This window comes from Urocitellus parryii, chromosome 11, assembly GCF_045843805.1.
Source record: "Urocitellus parryii isolate mUroPar1 chromosome 11, mUroPar1.hap1, whole genome shotgun sequence".
Taxonomy (NCBI): Eukaryota; Metazoa; Chordata; class Mammalia; order Rodentia; family Sciuridae; genus Urocitellus; species Urocitellus parryii.
Genome location: NC_135541.1, coordinates 120,511,135 through 120,530,707, shown reverse-complemented (window position 1 = coordinate 120,530,707; position 19,573 = coordinate 120,511,135). Strand labels below are relative to the sequence as shown.

Genomic DNA, 19,573 nt, shown 5'->3' with positions numbered 1-19,573 from the left:
ACTCAGTTCTTCACACACCCTGATTTCTATCAGGCTGGGTCTGATTTATGGGACAAAGACTCAATTCTGGGTTAGTGCTGAGAGACCGATATATACAGAGAGGCAGCAGGACCTGGTGGTTAGAAACCTCAACTTAGCAATCAATCTGCTTTGGTTCAAGTTCTTACCCCACCTTTTATTAACTGTGAACACAGGCACATTGTTTAACTCTCCTTAAGATCCTCATGGGGGAAAAGAAGATGGTGATAAGTTAGTACCTAACTCAAATTTGGTGTGAAGATTAAACTAGTTCATGTACGCAGATTGCCTAGTACAGGTGCTTCACACTGCTTTATGACAACTCAGACTTTTGTGCCAAGGGCTGGTCTGAAAAGACCCCTTTTAGTCCACACGAGCCTCATCTGTTCTACCAGCAGATTGAAGGCTTATACCTCCTCAGACAGGAAGCCACACTCCCTATTTCCTTGGCCTCGGTTTCCAACCTTTCTACCTGACTCCTTCCTCAGGAAACCTGATTTATACAGTGTCCCACTTTGTCCCCAAATGAGGAGCTTCTCAGTTCCCCATCGGTATGGGAGATGGGGCCTCCAGCCCCAGAGGTGTCCGTCCTCCCTGCCAGGCAGCGCTAGCGTGCCCCCAAAACTTCAGGGTAGGCAGGGGGAGCCCATTGGCCCCTTCCCCAAGGACTTGGAGAAGAACAGCGCCTTGAGGCTGTGGCAGTAGCAGGATGAGAAAGTGCCCCCCCACACAAGTGGGGAACCTCCCCTCACTTGTGGCCTCTATTTTTAGTGCTTCCCCAGGCTCTAGCTGGAGAAACCGTTTAGTCATCAGGGTGTTTATTTTCCGGCTGTTTCCGACGTCGGGAAAGCAGAATGTTGAGACTGGAGAGATCCAGGGCTGCTGGAAAAGACTTCTTAGGAACAGGCATGGGAACACAGGCTTCGGACCATCGGGTCCCACACCACAGAGGGGGGAAAATCCAGAATGGGCAGGGGGCACCCAGGCCCCCAAGAGACCAAGACAGCTAAGTTCTCAACCTGCCTCCAGTTTGGAGGCTCTCCAAGGCAGAGAACCCTCTGGCCCCCGCTCCACTTGGAGGATTCTCTCCAAAACATAAGCAGCTCCGGAACAAATTCTTTCCCAGGACTGATTCCCAGAAACCCCCTCCCCACCCTCCACTAGATCTGCATGGGCGAGCCTCCCGCCAAGCACAGCTCCAGCCAATCTCCAGCCTGAGGCAGGTCTGCCAGGGCTTTGATTGGCTGGCTGGTCCTCCCAGTCTTGGAATGTTGGGTCCTTAACAAAGGAATGAGGAAGGAAGGTGAGTCACCTGGGGAGGGTATTAAAGGGCCAGCAGCCTGAGGGACAAGGGAAGAGAGGACAGAGTTGGAGTGATGGAATGTCCCACACCCTGAGATGCTGACAGGGTAATTCAAGGAGAACATAGTAGGAAATGCTGATGCTACAAGTGGGACAGCATTTAGATTATAGGGAAACCTTCATGAGAGAAGATATAATAATAAACATGAAGTCTTGATTTCCATGGTGGAGGGAGTAATGCTGCTGGAAGTTAGAAGGAAACAAGAACTTCCTTAAAGTAACTACACAATCTTTTTTTTTTTTTTTAATATCTTTTTAGACATTGATGGACCTTTGTTTTGTTCATCTACTTATACATGGTGCTGAGAATCAAACCCAGTGCCTCACACATGCTAGACAAGCGCTCTACCACTGAGCCCCAGCCCCAGCTCCCAAATAATCTTTTTCTTCTGGCCCTTGACCTCCCATCCCAGAATCCTCTGGGTAGAAAAGGACTGACGGTGCTCAGATGCTGGGGGCTCATTTTTCCTCCCTCACCTCTGACTGACTACCTATTTTTTTTTCTAGTGAAAAGTCACCTAATTAGGGGCCCAAAACCGCAGTATAGTCTCCTAGAAGTCAGACACTAGGAGGCTCACCAAAGTCCTTCAAAGAATACACTGTATAAACTCCTTTCTACAGTATCATCTTCCTAAGTTTAATGGCAAAGAGAAATCTACAATCCTTTTATTCACCCTTTCTCATGCTTCCCTAATCGGACTTCATTTGGAAAGGGTTTCCCTCATCCTCTTCTCCTTCAGGGCTGTCTCTCTATCTGTCTGTTGTTCCATAACACAGGGAAGCCATTAATGCCAATCCAAGCTTTAACCTCTCTGGCTGCCTGGCTGGTCTCATCTTCCCCATGGCCATCTGGACAATCTCCAACTCGCCATCTCCATCGACCTCATCTCTCCTATTCGGCTGATCATTCTTTGTTTTTTGGGTGATCGTAGCAAAGGCCCCCCATCTCTCCCACGTGACACCTTGCTTGCAAAGGGAAGGACTCTCAGCAAATAGTTCGGTGCATATACTCTCTGCGTGGACTTGTGTATCATCCCATGTCTGCTTGTAGAGCGCTCTCTACCCTATGGGTCTCTCTCTTCAGTACACACCACAGCCTGATGACATTTTTGGTTTCCAGTTTACACTTCTGACCAGATCCTGAGCTCCTTGAAGGCAGGACACTCAACTTTGGGTGTTCAGGGCTTGGCTGGGATAATGTAGAATGCGTGTTCAGCAAATGTGTGACATGAATCTGTATGGATGAGCGTGTAGCTCTGTACCTGAGTTAAGAATTGTCAAACTTTACTGAACATCTCTATTTGTCTGTTGATAAATGTGCCAGCCCAGGGATGGGGATCTGGTCAGGGCTCCCTGTAAGTTCCACTTCAGGTCACAGTTGGGGGAAGGGAAGGCAAAGTCACTCAGAGAGCTGTCCAAGGCTGTACTGGCAGAGCAGTGTCCCAAGCTCAGTGCCAGGGCGCCTAGGGCCAGACCTGGGGCAAAGGGCAGAGGCCCCACCCTGGAGCTGAAGGGGGCAGGGAAGGGGTGCCAAAGCCGGGTCTCGGTCAGTGCATCCCCCCACATGAGCTCCCTGCCCCCGGCTGGGCAGGATGTGGTGGCAGCTGCAGGAGGGTGGGCAGGATGTGGGGGTGGGGGCAGCTGAAACGCAGTCTGACAGTCGTCTCCCCAGCTCCTCCCTCCTTCTCTCTTGCCCCCCCCATCCGCCCCCTCCTGGTCACGTGCTCCCAGCCTGGGCACCAGCGGACTATTTCCCCCTTCCCGCGGAAGGACATAATTGATATCGTAAACTCAAGTCGTCACCGACTTCAGCTGTACCACGCCTTTTTCTTGCCTCATAGCTCTGGACCGAAAGTTTGCGGAACACTCATTTCTTTAAAGCCCCCATCACTAATCCTGGAGTGGCTCCTTTAAATGCAAATGAACCGCCCTCTCTTTCGTCTCCCCCCCACCCCCATCCTAACTTCGCTCCTCGTGCCCAGACTCCACCAGCTGCCATTGACGTCACGTGTGCGTCAGCGTCGCCAGCCCAACCAGACGGCACGTGGGGGGAAGAAGGTAGTCTTAAAGGGCCACCGGCCTGCAAAGTTACTGCTATGAAATTTGGCCTTGGAAAGGAGGAATGAAATGGGATGTGGGGAAATATATTGGAGTAGGAGGAAATTTAGGGTAGACTTTAGGAAGCGGTTCCCACAGTAGGAGAGTGGGGTTTGTTGTGTGTGTGTTGGTATTGAACCAGGGCCTCCTGCAGGCTAAACCTTTTCTACCACTGAGCTACATCCACAGCCCCAGGAGAGTGTATTCCCAGCCAGCTCTTTCCTTTAGATTCTCCAAAAGATTGGGTATTTGCACTTGGATAAGAAACCCAGAAGCAAGGGGAGCAGAATAACTTTGAGGGAAAGGAAGCTTGGCTTTAAGACTCTTGATTTCTGTTTTTTCCCTGTCCAGCTCTGCATGTCCCCCCAAGTACAAAGAGTTCGTTTTCTTCTGTCCCCAGCACTAAGAACAGAGCACTTAGTAGGTATTCAATTTAAGTGTTTGTAGAATTAGTTAATTAATCCTTTGAGTCTAGTGCAAAGCCAGGCTTCCCCTGATTGCCCACCCAGCAGAGAGTAACACACACACATACACTCAGCTAAAGACAGTCTCACTGTTGTGAACATTTACTGCATTTAATGAACCTGTCTTTTCTTCTTGCCATAGAGACCACCCAGGGCAGTGGTTAACAGCACAGAACTTGGAATCATATAAATTTGGGTTTCAACTCCATTTACATTGTTTACTAGTTGAGTGACTTTGGATCCACCTCCTCATCTTATAATAATTGATGTGTGGGGCCAGTGTTACCTAGATCATAGACTTGCTGTAAACATTAAATGGAACACTTTCTGTGAAGTTCTTGTGGGGCACCTATTGCACAGCAAGCACTCAGGAAATGGTGAGAATAGGTTTAAAGAAGGCCATCTCCCACCAGGGAGAGTGATGCACCCCTGCAATCCCAGCAACTCAAGAGGCTGAAGCAGAAAGATCACAAGTCAAGGCCAGCCTCAGCAATTTAGCGGGTGTCTAAGTAACTTAGAAGAAGGTCCTGTCTCAAAATTAAAAGCCCCCCTACCCCCACTGGGCATGGAGGCTGTTTTTAAGCACCCTTGTGCTCAATCCCCAGCACCAAAAAAAAAAAAAAAAAAAAAAAACACCCAAAAGGTGATTTCTCCCACTGAACTGTGAGATTTTTGAGAGCAAGGCCATGACATACTAATTTATTCCAGCACCAAGCACAATGTGGGGGCTTATAAGTGGTGCTCTAAAACATTTATTTTCTCATACTGGGAACTGAATCCAGAGACACTCCACTTCTGAGCTACATCCCCAACCTTTTTAAATATTTTTGAGACACAGGGTTTTGCTAAATCGCCCAGGCTGACCTCGCGATTCCCTGCCTCAGCCTCCTGGTAACAGGGATTACAGGTGTGATTCACCCCTAAAACTTTTGTTGCATGAATAAAATGAATGAATGAATTATATCAGTATTTCCTGAAATCTGACCTCCAAACCCACCCCCTGATATTGTTACCCAAAGGGAGAAAACATGACAGATTTCTTTCTTCCCTCTCCCGTGACCCCTCTGTGTCTAGGTTTTAAAGGAATTTCAAGGTAGGAATAAGACAGATGTCTGTAGTTGAATAAAAATAATGGCCTGGAGCAATGGTGCAAGCCTATAATCCCAGCTACTTGGGAGGCTGAGGCAGGAGGATTGCAAGTTTAAGGCTAGCCTGGGCAACTCAGCAAGATACTATCTTAAAATAAAAAATAAAAGGGCTGGGAATGTGGCTCAGAGGTTAAGCGCCCATGGATTCAATCCCCAGTACCCAAAAGAAAAAAAAATAAAAGTACTGAAGCCAGGCGTGGTGGCGGCACACCTGTAATCCCAGCACCTCTGGAGGCTGAGACAGGAGGATTGTAAATTCAAAGCCAGCCTCAGCAACAGTGAGGCACTAAGCAACTCAGGGAGACCCTATCTCTAAATAAATACAAAATAGGGCTGGGGATGTGGCTTAGTGAACAAGTGCCCCTGAGCTCAATCCCTGGTACCAAAAATAAAGTAATATAAATAAAAGTATTGGAGAACCAGCAGCAAGTAAGACCTGGCGGGCAGAGGAGTGCTCACCTCTCCCTGTTCCAGCACAGCTTCTGAAACCTGTCCCTGGAAACCCTCGCTGGGCTTCTGCCAGGGACGGGACACTGTTGCCCAGATACTAACCCACCTTTGGCCTTTTCTTCTCTGGAGCCCTACCCAACCTTCCCCCACGCCCCAGCCAATTCCTCCCTCTCCCTAGCTCTCCCCCACTCCCCTCCCAGCCTCCATTCCCTCTGAGGCTTCCCAGTGGGCATAACTGGGGGAGGGGATACGACCTCCTATCACCTGATTCCAGCTCCTTGGCCATGGGAGCAGTGGCCCCGTCCTCCTGGTTCAGCCTGTCTTGCAGCTGCTTATCGATCTGATTGTAAATATCTTTCACCATCTCAGAAGTAGAAGACCTGACAGACAACAGAAGGCACTTCCTGCCAGGGAGCAGCTAGGCTCAGAAGGCAGCTGGAGCCCTCTCTTCCTGGGGAGGAAGAAGTGGCAGGACCCTCCTCTGGCAGAGAGAGCAACTCTGTCAACCCAAGAAAGCTTAGGGGTGCGGGTGGGTTTCCCCCACAGGAATCTCCCGGCAGCCTTGATGCTGGCCCCGCCCTCTGCAGGGGTGGGGTGACACCCAGGAGCACTGTGTTCCAGAAAACCCCAAAATAACCCGCCCTGGCTGTCCGGCTGCTATTTCTGTCCATCTTGTTTAATTATTCAAACCCAAGTTGGGGAGGGGACTATAAAAAGCTCTCCTGCTTGGGGACCCAGGAGGGCTGGGAGAGTGGCCAGGTGGCAACAGCAGCAGACCAGAGTTTGGGTGAGGTCACTTGGTCCAGCCTCCTGGCCCAAAGTTCCTTCTGCCTGGTTCCTGCTTCCTCAGCTGGAAGGCGGTTTCCAGCGCCCCCTCCCCGAGCTCCCCCATGTCCCCATTTCCGCCTCCTTCCATCGCTGTCCTGCCTGCAGCTGGGCTTCCCTCCATCCCCCTTTACTCTGGAAAGATTGTTTCTTAGCTCTCCCTCTGCTGACGTGGTCTCCAGCCCTGGCTTCTTAACCCCCAGATGATACTGTCAGACCTCAGCCTCCCTAGCTGAGCCAGGTGGGGTGGCAGAGGATAAGTCAGGTGGGTGCCATGACAGAGAAAGGGAGGCCATTCTTGGGGAGATCTCACTGTCCTATCCAGTGCTGGTGGAGATCAGTGGTCTCGGCCGGCAATTCCTGGCTGTCACAGGTGCTGAGCCCTTCAGGAGCTCCTCTTGGGGACTCTGCATCCTCAGTAGCTGCAGGGTCAGAGGTCAGGCTGTGGGAGGTCCATTCATTCTTTTCTGGGCCTAGGGCTCTTCTGGTTGGCCCAAAGTCCCGTGTCGTGTCCATTTCCACTGAAGCCCGAAGCAGAACTCTGGGGTGCTGTCTTCTGTGACTTGTCCTGCCACAGGCCTTTCCACCAAAGAGGGGAAAGGGTGTGGTGGGTGGTGGCCCTGGTGACAGGGGGTTGCCACCGTGACTGGCCCTTGGAGGCGGGCACTCAGGGGACTTCTGTTAGTGAAGAGACTGGCAGCGACACAGTGTGACTCAAAGACATGCAAGAGGGGCTAGAGCAGCCAGAGACCCCCAGGGACACACACGTGGATGAGAGGTTACAGTATGGACCAAGGGACAAGGGGCAGCAAAAGTGACACTTGATCCCAACTGAGAGACCCGGGGCACAGAGAGGGCAGACACCTGAGAGCCCTGCCTTGAAGCGGTCTCAAGCAATCTGACAGGAGCTGAGAAAGGGGACCCAGCAGGACTTCCCAAGAGTCAGAAAGGTGCTCAGGGGTGGCAATGGCAGTTCCCACAAAGTCCAGCCTTGCTGTCCCTACAGCGCTGCTACCAGAGCTCCCCAGAAGGGGGCTGAGATGTGGGGAAGAGGGGCGCTGTTGCTAAGGAACAAGAGGCTGTGTCCCTGGAGGGCCTGGAGGAGGCCCTGACGCTGCTCGCACCGGGGATACCGGAGACAGAAAAGGAGGTGAGTGGGGGAGCTCAGGGCTCCGGCTCCCTGCCTCCCTGACAGGCGCAGGAGGGTGCAGCCCAGGCTGAGGAAGCTGTGAGTGTGGGTCCCACTCCCGGACGCTGGGATTGAGTGTGAACCCTCTGGGCCAGGCAGGGTGGGGGCAGGGCAGGAAACTCTTAAGCCCGGCTCCCAGGACCAGTAGGGAAAGGGGGAGGACTTGGTCTGTCTGCTGAAAGGTGGGGAACTCAGCAGAAAGGCAAAGGCCAGGGGCGAAACTTGGGAGAGGACAGAATGCAAGCTCTTTGGAATTTGCATGGGCCTTCCAGTCACAGAGGCTTGGAGGACCCTACCAGGGGAGGCCACATGGCAGCAGGGGATCTCACCTGCCCAGTGACCTTCCCACTGCATTTTATTTATTTTTTTTTAAATTTTTTTTTTTTTTAGTTGTTGATAGACCTTTATTTTATTTATTTATTTGTATGTGGTGCTGAGGAAGGAACCCAGTGCTTCACACGTGCTAGGCAAATGCCCTACCACTGAGTCACAATCCAGGCCCCATTTCATTATTTTTATTCTCTCACTTATTTTTATTTTATTTTTGTTATTTACTTATTTAGTTTAGCTTTTTTTTTTTTTTTTTTTTTTGATATCAGGGATTGAACTCAGGGGCACTCCACCACTGAGCCACATCCCCAGCCCTGTTTTGTATTTTATTGAGAGACAGGGTCTCACTGAGTTGCTCAGTGCCTCACTATTGCTGAGGCTGGCTTTGAACTTTTGATCCTCCTGTCTCAGCCTCCCTAGCTGCTGGGATTACAGGCGTGCACCACTGTGCCCGGTCTTTTTCCCATTTTTTATTGGTACGTTGTAGTTGTGCGTATTGGTGGGATTTGTTCCCACGTGCACACAATATAGCAATGTGATTTGGCCAGTATCACTCCCAGCATCCCCTCCCTCTCGGCCTCTCTTGGTGCCTTTCCTACTGACCTCTCCCTTGGGTTTTTAGGAGATCCACCCTGACCTCTTGCTTTCCTCCTTCCTCTCTGGCTTACACATAGGAGAGAGAACATCACAGGACCCTTGACCTTCTGAGTCGGACTTATTTTCCTTAACACGATGGTCTCTAGTTCCATCCGTTTTCCTGCAAATGCCATAATTTCCTTTTCCTTTATGGCTGAGTAGAACTCCATTGTGTCTATAGACCACATTTGTTTGGTCCACTCCTCTGTTGATGGGCACCTAAGCGGGTTCCACTGTTTGTAATCATGGCTATGCACGTGTCCCTGGAGTAGGATGGCTTTAATTCTTCAGGGTAAATACAGAGAAGTAGTAAAACTGGGTCACGTGGCGGTTCCATGCCTAGTCTGTGAGGAGCCTCCAGACTGATTTTCACAGTGGCTGTACTAATTTGCAGTCCCACCAACAGTGTAAAAGTGTTCCTTCTCCTCCACATCCTCTCCGGCATTTATTACTATTTGTATTCTTTTTAAAAATATTTTTAGTTGACAATGGACCTTTATTTACTTATAGACCTTTCCTTCTTTCTTTCTTTGCAGTGCTGAGAATCGAAGCCAGTTCCTCACACATTCTAGGCAAACGCTCTACCACTGAGCCCCAGCCCCAGCCCTATTATTTGTATTCTTGATGGCTGCCATTCTGACTGCTGTGAGAAGAAATCTCAGTGCAGTTTTGACTTGCATTTCCCTAACTGCTAATGATGTTGAACATTTTTTTCACATTTTAATTTATTTTTTTTTTTAGTGGTAGATGGACACAATCTATTTATTTATTTATTTATATGTGGTGCTGTGATTCCAACCCAGTGCCTCATGCATGTAAGGCAAGTGATCCACCACGGATCTAACCCCAGTCCCTTCTTTTCACATATTTGTTGCTCATTTGTATTTCTTCTTTTGAGAAGTGTCTGTTTAGTTCGTTTACCCACTTATTAATTGGGTTATTTGATTTTGGGATGTAAAGTTTTTTGAGCTCTTCATATATTCTAGATATTAATCCTCTGTCAGAAGAGTAGTTAACAAAGATTTTCTCCCATTATGTAGATTCTCTCTTCACATTCTTAATTGTATCCTTTGCTGTGTGCCTTATTTTTGTTTTGAGACAAGGTCTTGCCAAGTTGTTGAGATTGGCCTCAAACTTGTGATCCTCCGGCCTCAGCTTCAGAAATCACTAGGATTATAGGTGGGAGCCAGCACACCCAGCTTTATTTTATTTTATTTTATTTTTTAATTGCTGCATGAAGGAGGTCGATAGGAATCCACTTGACTGGACAACAGGAGGAAATTTTAGGGGTCCATAGGGAACCATCAGGCTAGACTCTCCTTTGAGCCCTGTCACCCACCTCACTGCATCTTGAAGCAGATCTGGGGACCTGTAGCATGAAGAGCAGCTCAGTCCTTTACCTGGTGTTGACACAGGGCCATCGCCACTCTTCGTGTCTCTCCCTCTATTGGGTCAGACCCCGGCCAGAAGAGAGCCCTTTGCTTCAACAGGCACCTGTGAACGGCCGGCCCGGGGCTGAGGCACCCACAGCCAGTCCCTCCTCTGTGGCAGTCTGCTGGCTGGCTGCAGGCGGCTCCCTCCGTCATCAGACATCGAGTACATGTCATACACACGGGTTAACAGCTGACCGTCCTGGCATGGTCCCCAAATTCTGCAGGGAACAGGGTGTGCTTCAGCCCCATGAGGCTAAGAAGCCAGCCCTGCAGCTGGATAGCTGAGGAAGGAGAAGGGAGCCAGAGGCCTCTTTCAAGACCCCCAAGGAAGAGAAAAGGCTGGGGCTAAAAAGGGTGCGCGTTTATTTTCATTCCTGCTCTGTGCCACCAGGCTGGCACCATAGGCACCATTCATCCAGGACCTCACCTGGCAAAATGATCTGTTTTTTTTTTTTTTTTTGGTACCAGGGATTGAACTCGGGGGCACTCGACCACTGAGCCACATCCCCAGCCCTGTTTTGCATTTTATTTAGAGACAGGGTCTCACTGAGTTGCTTAGCGCCTCGCCCTCTGCTGAGGCTGGATTTGAACTCACTCTCCTCCTGCCTCATCCTTCCAAGCTGCACCAAGTCCAGTTGATTTTCTTTGTTTTATAGAAGATGAGACCACAAGGTCAGAGAGATTAAGGAGCATGTTCATGTTCACCTAGCAAAGAAATGGCTGTGGGATGCTAACCCAGGACTGCCTGGGCCAGGCCAAGGGTCAAGGGAGAAAACAGCTTGGGTCTCACCACTACTGGGAAGAAGAACACTACTCCATGCCCCTAAGGACACTGTGGGGCGCAGGACTCCACGTGCCAGGGAAACCGGAAGGAAAACCCTAAAGGGTAGTTAGACAATGCCCTCCTCCGTTTGACCTTGAAGGTGCTCCTAAGGACAAATATTGCACTGAAATCCATGTGGTTACGCAGCGGCCTCTGAGTTGGTCCGATTTAGAGAAGGCTGGGAAATAAGCCTGGGTCAGACAGACCTGAGATCCAGTCCCAGCTCAGTTATTTCTAGTGGTGGTGTGACCTTGGGTGAGTCACTGAGCCTCTCTGAGCCTTGTTTCCTCGGTGATAATGTGAGAGCTACTCATAAAATGCTACAGAGATTACAGCAGATAATGGAAACAATGTACAATGGGCTGTGTTGCTTTGCAGTAAGAATTACCCTGTCCTTCCATCCCCTGCAGAGAGAGAAAATATGTAGCCAAGGGCAAGTTCAAGAAAGGTGCATGGGCCTGGTGCCGGTGGTGCACGCCTGGCCCACGCCTGTCATCCCAGTGGCTCAGGAGGCTGAGACAGGGAGATCGCGAGTTCAAAGCCAGCCTCAGCAACTACAAAGTGCTAAGCAACTCCGTGAGACCCTGTCTCTAAATAAAACACAAAATAGGGCTGGGGATGTGGCTCAGTGGTCGACTGCCCCTGAGTTCAACCCCCGGTACCAAAAACAAAGAAGGGTGCAGGAGGCTGGGGTTGTGGCTCATAACTCCCCACTCCTAGATTCTTCCTGTTTATCTCCTAAAACAGATGTTGAGAGTGGGAATAAGAACCCAAGTCCTGGAAGGTGAGAATGGAATCTGCCGCCCCATTTGTTCAATGACTTCCTGTCTTCATCCTGTGAAGTTCACGAGAGGCACCGAGGAGTTTTGGAGAAGAGAAGTGCCAAAAGACTGGAGGTGGAGATAGGCCGTTCCAATCTTTAAGAAGGGGGAAAGAAGCTGGGCGCGTTGGCCTACAACTGTAATCCCAGCGACTTTGGAGGCTGAGGGGGAAGGACTGTAAGTTTGAGGCTCACCTCAGATATTTAGTGAGATCTTATCTCAAAATAAAAAAAAAAGGGGGTGGGGATGTGGTGAATGGTAAAGCCCCCCTGGGTTCGATCCCGAATACCCAAAAAGAAAAGAGGAGGGGTATTTTCAGAACTCCAGGCTCTACTCTTCACAACCGTTTTGGAAGGTTGGAGAAGAAAGGATTGTTAGGAGCTAGTTGGGTTTTGCTGATCCCTGGAAGGTGGACAGAAATATAGAGAATCACCACCTCAGTCGGTATCCACCTGTCCCAGCTTACATTCTGACTAGAGTCACAGAGTAGCTGAAGGTACATGGAAACTATTCCTGGCCCCTAGAAGCGCTTTTAAAGGTGCCACCGAAAGCTAGAGGCTTCTTTGAGAACCTCTCCTTCCAGGCGGGGTAGGGGTCTGTCCCTTTTGCCCCGGTGGCTCCATTGACTTGCTTTGCACAGTGGGATTCCAAGTTCCCTTTTGAAGTGCCAGGCCCCAGCCACGCACATCTGAAGATCATCTGTGCTCTGTTAGGAAACATCTGTGCGGTGGAATGCCACACAGTCGTGCAGAGCACAGAGTGGATCTGAGCTTGCTGACACAGAACAGCTGGAGGCAAACTGTTCAGTGGAACCAGCAAATCTCAGCAGAGTACATTTAAGAGCAGGCCACCTATGCAAATAAGCACGCATGAGCACATGCATATTAATTACCTGTCCACACTCAGTGACCATGCAGCGATCATGATGTTTTTAAAAAAATTTTAGTTATAGATGGACAAAATACCTTTATTGTATTGATTCTGTATTTGTTTACTTTTATGTGGTGCTGAGGATGGAACCCAGTGCCTCACACGTGCTAGGCAAGCGCTCTACCACCGAGCTACAACCCAGCCCTAATAATCATTATTATGGTGGGGATGGACTGGACTTAGCTGGATGATTGTCACTCGGGCTCCATGCTGTTGCAGTCTGATGGGGTTTGGGTGATAAGTCTTCCCAAAGTTGTCTTTGCAAGCCCGATACCTGGGCTGAGCACATTCTAGCAGGTGGAGTCTGGGACAGCTATGATCCTTCTCTATCTCTCGTTTCTTCCTGTGGTCTCCCCGGCGTGGGTACTTCAAGGGAGTCACACTCCTTACAAGGGGGTTTAGGGGCTCAAAAAGCAGATAGCCTGACTGGGCATGTTGACACACTGCTATCATCCCAGCTATTTGGGAGGCTGAGGCAGGGGGATCACAAGTTTGAGGCCAGCCTCAGCAACTTACTATAGTTCTAGCAACTTAGTGAGGTCCTGTCTCAACATAAAAAAAAAAAAAAACAAAAAGGGCTGGGGATATAGCTCCAGCGGTTAAGTACCCCTGAGTTCAATCCCTAGTACCGCTGCCCCCCAAAATAAATAAAAATTTAAAAAGGGTCTGGAGTGTAGCTCAGTGGTAGAGAGTTTATCTAGCATGCACGAGATCCTAGGTTTAATCCCCAGAACCATAAAATAAAAGGGGTGGGGTGGGGTGGGATGAATCTGAGTGGTAGAATGCCCTTGTACTGGGGTGCGGGGGAGCATATTGCCTGAGAGAAAACCAAGGGGACCAGGTCTGTTTCCTGCTGCTGGAAGCACAGTATTGCGAGTCTGGGGAATTCATGAGTGACCACAGCAGAGGCTTATTTTCACTGACAGTTATGGAGGTCCAAGGTTGAAGGGCCACACTGGATTATGACTTCCTTGCTGGCAGAGTCCCAGGGTGGCACAAGGCATCACATGGCAAGTGACAGGGAGCTTACGTATCTGGGTATGTGCTCCCTCTTTTTTTGTGTGGTACAGTCGGATGGAACCCAGGGTTTCATGCCAGGCAAGCCCTCTACCACTGAGCTACATCCCCAGCCCTTCTTATTTATTTTTGATTTTTTTAAATTTTGAGACAGGATCTCACTAAGTTGCACACGCTGCTTTTACAGTCTGTCGCTTTGTTTATAGTACTGGGCATTGAACCTAGGGTTGCTTAACCACTGAGCCCCAAGCCCAGCCCTTTTTATATTTTTATTTAGAAACAAGGTCTTGCTTAAATTGCTGAGGGCCTCCCTACGTTGCTGAGGCTGGCTTTGAACTTGACTTGCTATCCTCCTGCCTCAGCCTCCTGAGTTGCCGGGATGATAGGTGTGCACAGTTGTGCCCTACTCTCTCAGAGTCTCTCCTCTGTTTGCAGATGACAAGGTCTTCATAGCACGATGGTAGAATTCCAAGAGCAAATGGCCCAAAAGGACCAGGAAGAAGCCATTTTGCTTTTTTCATTTGGATTTATAAGTTGCACAAATTCACCTTTACTGTAGTTAGAGGCCCACCCACATTCAGGCGGAGGGGACATAGATGTTACCTCTGAATGGGTGACATAGAGGGGCATAGGGGATGGCAGATTTTTGTTGTGGCCACCTTGGAAAATACAACCTGCTACATTCGTTATCAAAGACATGAAAACTTCTTTTGGAATGAAGGGCTGACTCAGTTGTAACCCAGGGGTAAGAGCCAAGTCCTTCCATACAGGCCAGATGGGCTGAGTGTGTTGCAGGATAACCACCCCCCACGTCTCAGGAGTTTAACATAATAAGGGTCGTCTCAGAACCAGGCTAGTGGCTGTCTCTCCAGGGTGCTGCGGAGCTGGTGACTCAGCCCCTGATTCACGTCACACACAGGTTAGCAGGAGATGCTCCAGACAGTCACTCAGGGCTCCAGGCTGATTGGAATCTCTATTCTCTGGGTGCACAAATACCATGTCAGGGAGAGATCGGAGAATCACATATGGGATTTTTATGGCCTTGAGCCTGGGAGGTGACATATCTCCCGCCACATTTCATGGTCCCAAACTCGTCACAACTGCAAGGGGGCTGGGAAGGTTGCAGAGTAACTGGAGGTTTTAAGGGAGTGTTTGTTGGCTCTGCCCCACGTGACCTGCCCTTCTGCCCTACCTCTCAGGCTTCCCTGCAGATGCCCACAGACCTTGTCACCTCCTTCAAGTCATAGCTACAATATTGCCTGTCAACGAAGTCTCTCCTGATCACTCTCCTTTTTTTGTGGTGCTGGGGATCAAACCCAGGGCCTCATCCATGCTAAGACAAGCGCTGTGCACTGAGCTGTGCCCTCAGACCTGAGGTCCCTCCTTAGAACTGCAACCTATTCCGTACTCCTTTTCTCTACCCTCATGCCCCTTATCCTGCTCTTCTCTTTTCCCAAAGCACTTGATACCTCTCCCATACTCAAGCATCTGTCTTTCTCTGCTCCACGAAGCTCTGACCTATGTCTGTTCTGCTCACCAATAAGTCCTGAGGGCCTGGGACAGTGCCTGGCTAATACAGGAGACTTCACAAATATTTGTTGAAGGATTAAAATTTTTAAAAATACTTGCTGCTGGCAAGGGTGTGGTAAGACTGACGCTTTGGTCCCTCGTAGTGGGATTATAAATTGAAGCCATCCATTTTTTAAATAAACTTTGTTGTAATTTTAGATTTCCAGAAAAGTTGCAAAGATAGCACAAAGGGCTCCTGTGTGTTCCTCACTGAATTTCTCTAGGGGTAACATCGCGTGTCACTGTGGTCCCTTGGTGACAACTAAGAAGCCAGTAGGAACATTTTTTTTTTTTTTTTTTACTATGAACCAAACTCCAAAATATGTTTGACTTCACCAATTTTCCCATTCATATCCTCCTTGTCAGGATCCAACCCAGGGTACCACACTTCATCTGCCAGTACATATTTTTGTGTGTTGGCATGTTCATGCTCCTTGTGGGCAGAGGGGCCCTCATGCTAGTGGAAAGGCAACCGAGAGGTTTCACAAACACAGCAAGGACTGATCTGTGCTGATTTGTGGCAAACTCCGTCTGGGTTTCTCTAACTTTGGTCCCAGTGGTGTGCACAGGCTACTGTATGCATTCCTCCAGCGCCCAGTACTGACCTGCCATCTCAGGCCGAAGAGAGGGAGCAAGTGGACACCAGGCAGTGGCTTCTCACCAAAAACCTATTCATGGCCAGGCGCGGTGGCACATGCCTATAATCCCAGGGGCAAGGGAGGCTGAGACTGGAGGACCTCAAGTTCAAAGCCAGCCTCAGCAAAAGCGAGGCCCCATGCAACTCAACCTTGTCTCCAGGTAAAATACAAAATATGGCTGAGGAGGTGGCTCAGGGGCCGGGTGCCCCAAGTTCAATCCTGGGTACCAAAAGACAAAACCAAAAGCTGTTCACAGCGGGTGGGGAAAACAAAAGCAGCTTTGACTGACTCCCCTCAGGGGTTCCACTTTGCTCCTTTTTATGGACCTTTAAAGGCGGGAAAGTAACTCCCCAGAGAACTGCTGTGCTCTTGTGCCACACAGTGATGCGGTAACCCCAGCGGGTTGGGAGGTTGAGGCAGGAGGAGCACAAGTTCAAGGTCAGCCTCAGCTACTTGGCCAGACCCTGCCTCAGAATAGGAAATAAAAATGACTGGGATGGAACTCAGTGGTAAAGTACCCCTGGGTTCACTCTCCAGTATCACACACACACACACACACACACACACACACATACACAACAGACACACATACACCACACACATACCACACACACATACACAACACACATACCACACATAACACACAATACCTGCACACACCACACACCACACACACACACCACACACACACGCACATACACAACACACACCCCACATACCTCCCACACACACCACACAACACACACCACACACCCCACACATATTCCACACCTACACACACACCACACACAACACACATCCCACACATATTCCACACACACACACACATTACACACACCACACATCCCACACAAAACACATACACCACACACCACATACAACACACACAACACACACATCACACACCCCACACATATTCCACACATACACACACCACAGACACACACCACAAACACACACATACAAACACACATACACACAACACACACCCCACATACCTCCCACACACACCACATATTACACACACAGACCACACACCCCACACAACACACACAACACATACTACACACGCCACACACACATCACACACACACACACACATACACAACAGACACACATACACCACACACATACACAACACACATACCACACATAACACACAATACCTGCACACACCACACACCACACACACACACACCACACACACACGCACATACACAACAGACACACATACCACACACATACACAACACACAACACATACACAACACACAACACACGCACAACACACAACATACACATACACAACACACATACCACACATACCACACACAACACACACACCACATATCACACACACACACCACATACACAACACACAACACACAATACACAACACACACATACCACACACACAACACACCACACACATACACAACACACATACCACACACACCACACACACATACACAACACACATACCACACACAACATATACACACATACCACATACCACACACACACCACACACACACAACATAACATACAACACACACCACGCACAAACAACACACACACAACACACACATATACACAACACACACACCCCACATAGACACCACACACGCATACACAACACACGTACCACACATACCACACACAACACAGAACACATACACACACACCATATACCACACACACACCTCACACACATGCTCAACACACAACACACAACACACATACCACACACACAATACACCACATACAACACACACATACACACCACACACCACACACATACACAACACACACACCACACACATACACAACACACATACCACACACAACACACAAAACACACACAACACACAACACATACACACACACCACACACCACATACAACACACACAATACACACAACACACCACATACCCCACACATATTCCACACCTACACACACACAAACACACAAACACACACCACACACAACACATACTACACACAACACACACCACATACAACACACACAACACATACACAACACACACAACACACACCACGCACACCACATACAACACACACAACACACATCCCACACATATTCCACACACACATACACACATTACACACACCACACACATACACACACAAAACACACACCACACACCACATACAACACACACCCCACACCCCACACATACACACACCACATACACACACAACAGACACACAAACACACAACACACACAACACACACCCCACATACCTCCCACACACACCACACAACACACACACAACACATACTACACATGCCACACACACACACCACACAACACACACCACACACCCCACACATATTCCACACCTACACACACACACACCACATACAACACACACAACACACACATCACACACCCCACACATATTCCACACATACACACACCACAGACACACACCACAGACAAACACACACATACACACAACACACACAACACACACCCCAATACCTCCCACACACACCACATACTACACACACAGACCACACAACACACACAACACATACTACACACGCCACACACACATCACACACACCACATACTACACACCACACACACACACACACACACACACACACACCATACACCCGACCACCCAAAAAATCTGAATTTCTGTTTCTCTTTCTTTCTGTTAATTGGTACAGGTTTTCTAAAAAGAACTGATGTTAAAAGACCTCTTTTAAGTGCATGCACTTTGACCCAGCAACTTCCCTTCTGGAAATAAATAAATAAACAAATTTTGGTACCAGGGAATCAAACCTGGGGTGCTTAACCACTGAGCTACATTCCCCAGCCCTTTCTATTTTTTGAGACAGGGTCTTGCTAAATTTCTTAGGGCCTAAGTTGCTGAAGCTGGTCTTGAACTTGCCATCCTCCTGCCTCAGCCTCCTGAGTTGCTGGGATTACAGGCGTGCATCACCACACTTGGCTAGAAATTTATAAATAATGAACCTCCAGAGGTGTATCTTGGTGGTAGAGTGGGTGCTTAGCATGTGCAAGATCCTGGACTCAGTCCCCAGTACCCCCACCCACACCAGCATATGTATAATAGTAAAAATGGAAAACCACCATCCGATCTGTAGAAATGTTAAAAGCATTAAATATATGGGCTATAGAGTTGGGGATGTGGCTCAAGTGGTAGCGCGCTTGCGTGGCATGCGAGCGGCCCGGGTTCGATCCTCAGCACCACATACCAACAAAGATGTTGTGTCTGCCCAAAACTAAAATAAATATTAAAAAATTCTCTCTCTCTTTTAAAAAAACTGTATTCTTATAAAAAATAAATATATAAATAATTTAAATATTATTAAATAATAAAAAATAAATATATATATGGGCCATATACTATTGGCATTTATAATGTTTTTGGAGGAATTTTGAAGATACAGGAGAGTTTTTTTCATGGCTAAGTGAATAGAGCACAATCTAAAATTGCATATGCAATATGATCTCTGCAACTTGACTCAGTCCAGTTTACTTACCTTTTTTTTTGTTGTTACCCGAGATTGAACCCAGGGGTACTGAGCCACATCCCCAGCCCTTTTGCATATTTTATTTAGAGACAGGGTCTTGCTAAGTTGCTTAGGGCCTCACTAAATTGCTGAGGCTGTCTTTGAACTTGTAATCCTCCTGCCTCAGCCTCCTAATCGGCTGGGATTACAGGTGTATGCCATCATGCCCTGCTGTTATTTACTTGTTTTTATTGTGAATTGGCAAATTTGTATATTTCTGTCTAGTTTAATTCCACAGAGCCAGTGCCTTCCTAT

The 19,573-nt window shown here is 48.6% G+C and overlaps 1 protein-coding gene and 1 long non-coding RNA gene across 2 annotated transcripts in view; one reads left to right on the top strand and one right to left on the bottom strand.

Moving 5' to 3' along the window:
- Positions 1-6,038, bottom strand: part of Mef2d (myocyte enhancer factor 2D) — a 36,142-nt gene extending 30,104 nt beyond the window's left edge. The window contains exon 1 of the mRNA XM_026404915.2: positions 5,804-6,038. The gene's annotated coding sequence lies outside the window, so the exon portion shown is untranslated. The remainder of the gene's footprint in view (positions 1-5,803) is intronic.
- A 1,243-nt stretch (positions 6,039-7,281) lies between these two features.
- LOC113194058 (uncharacterized) lies at positions 7,282-15,271 on the top strand. The gene is made up of 4 exons (XR_013342158.1): positions 7,282-7,514; positions 9,056-9,091; positions 11,523-11,773; positions 14,743-15,271. It is a non-coding gene; the product is annotated as an uncharacterized LOC113194058 (long non-coding RNA).
- Positions 15,272-19,573: the final 4,302 nt, after the last annotated feature.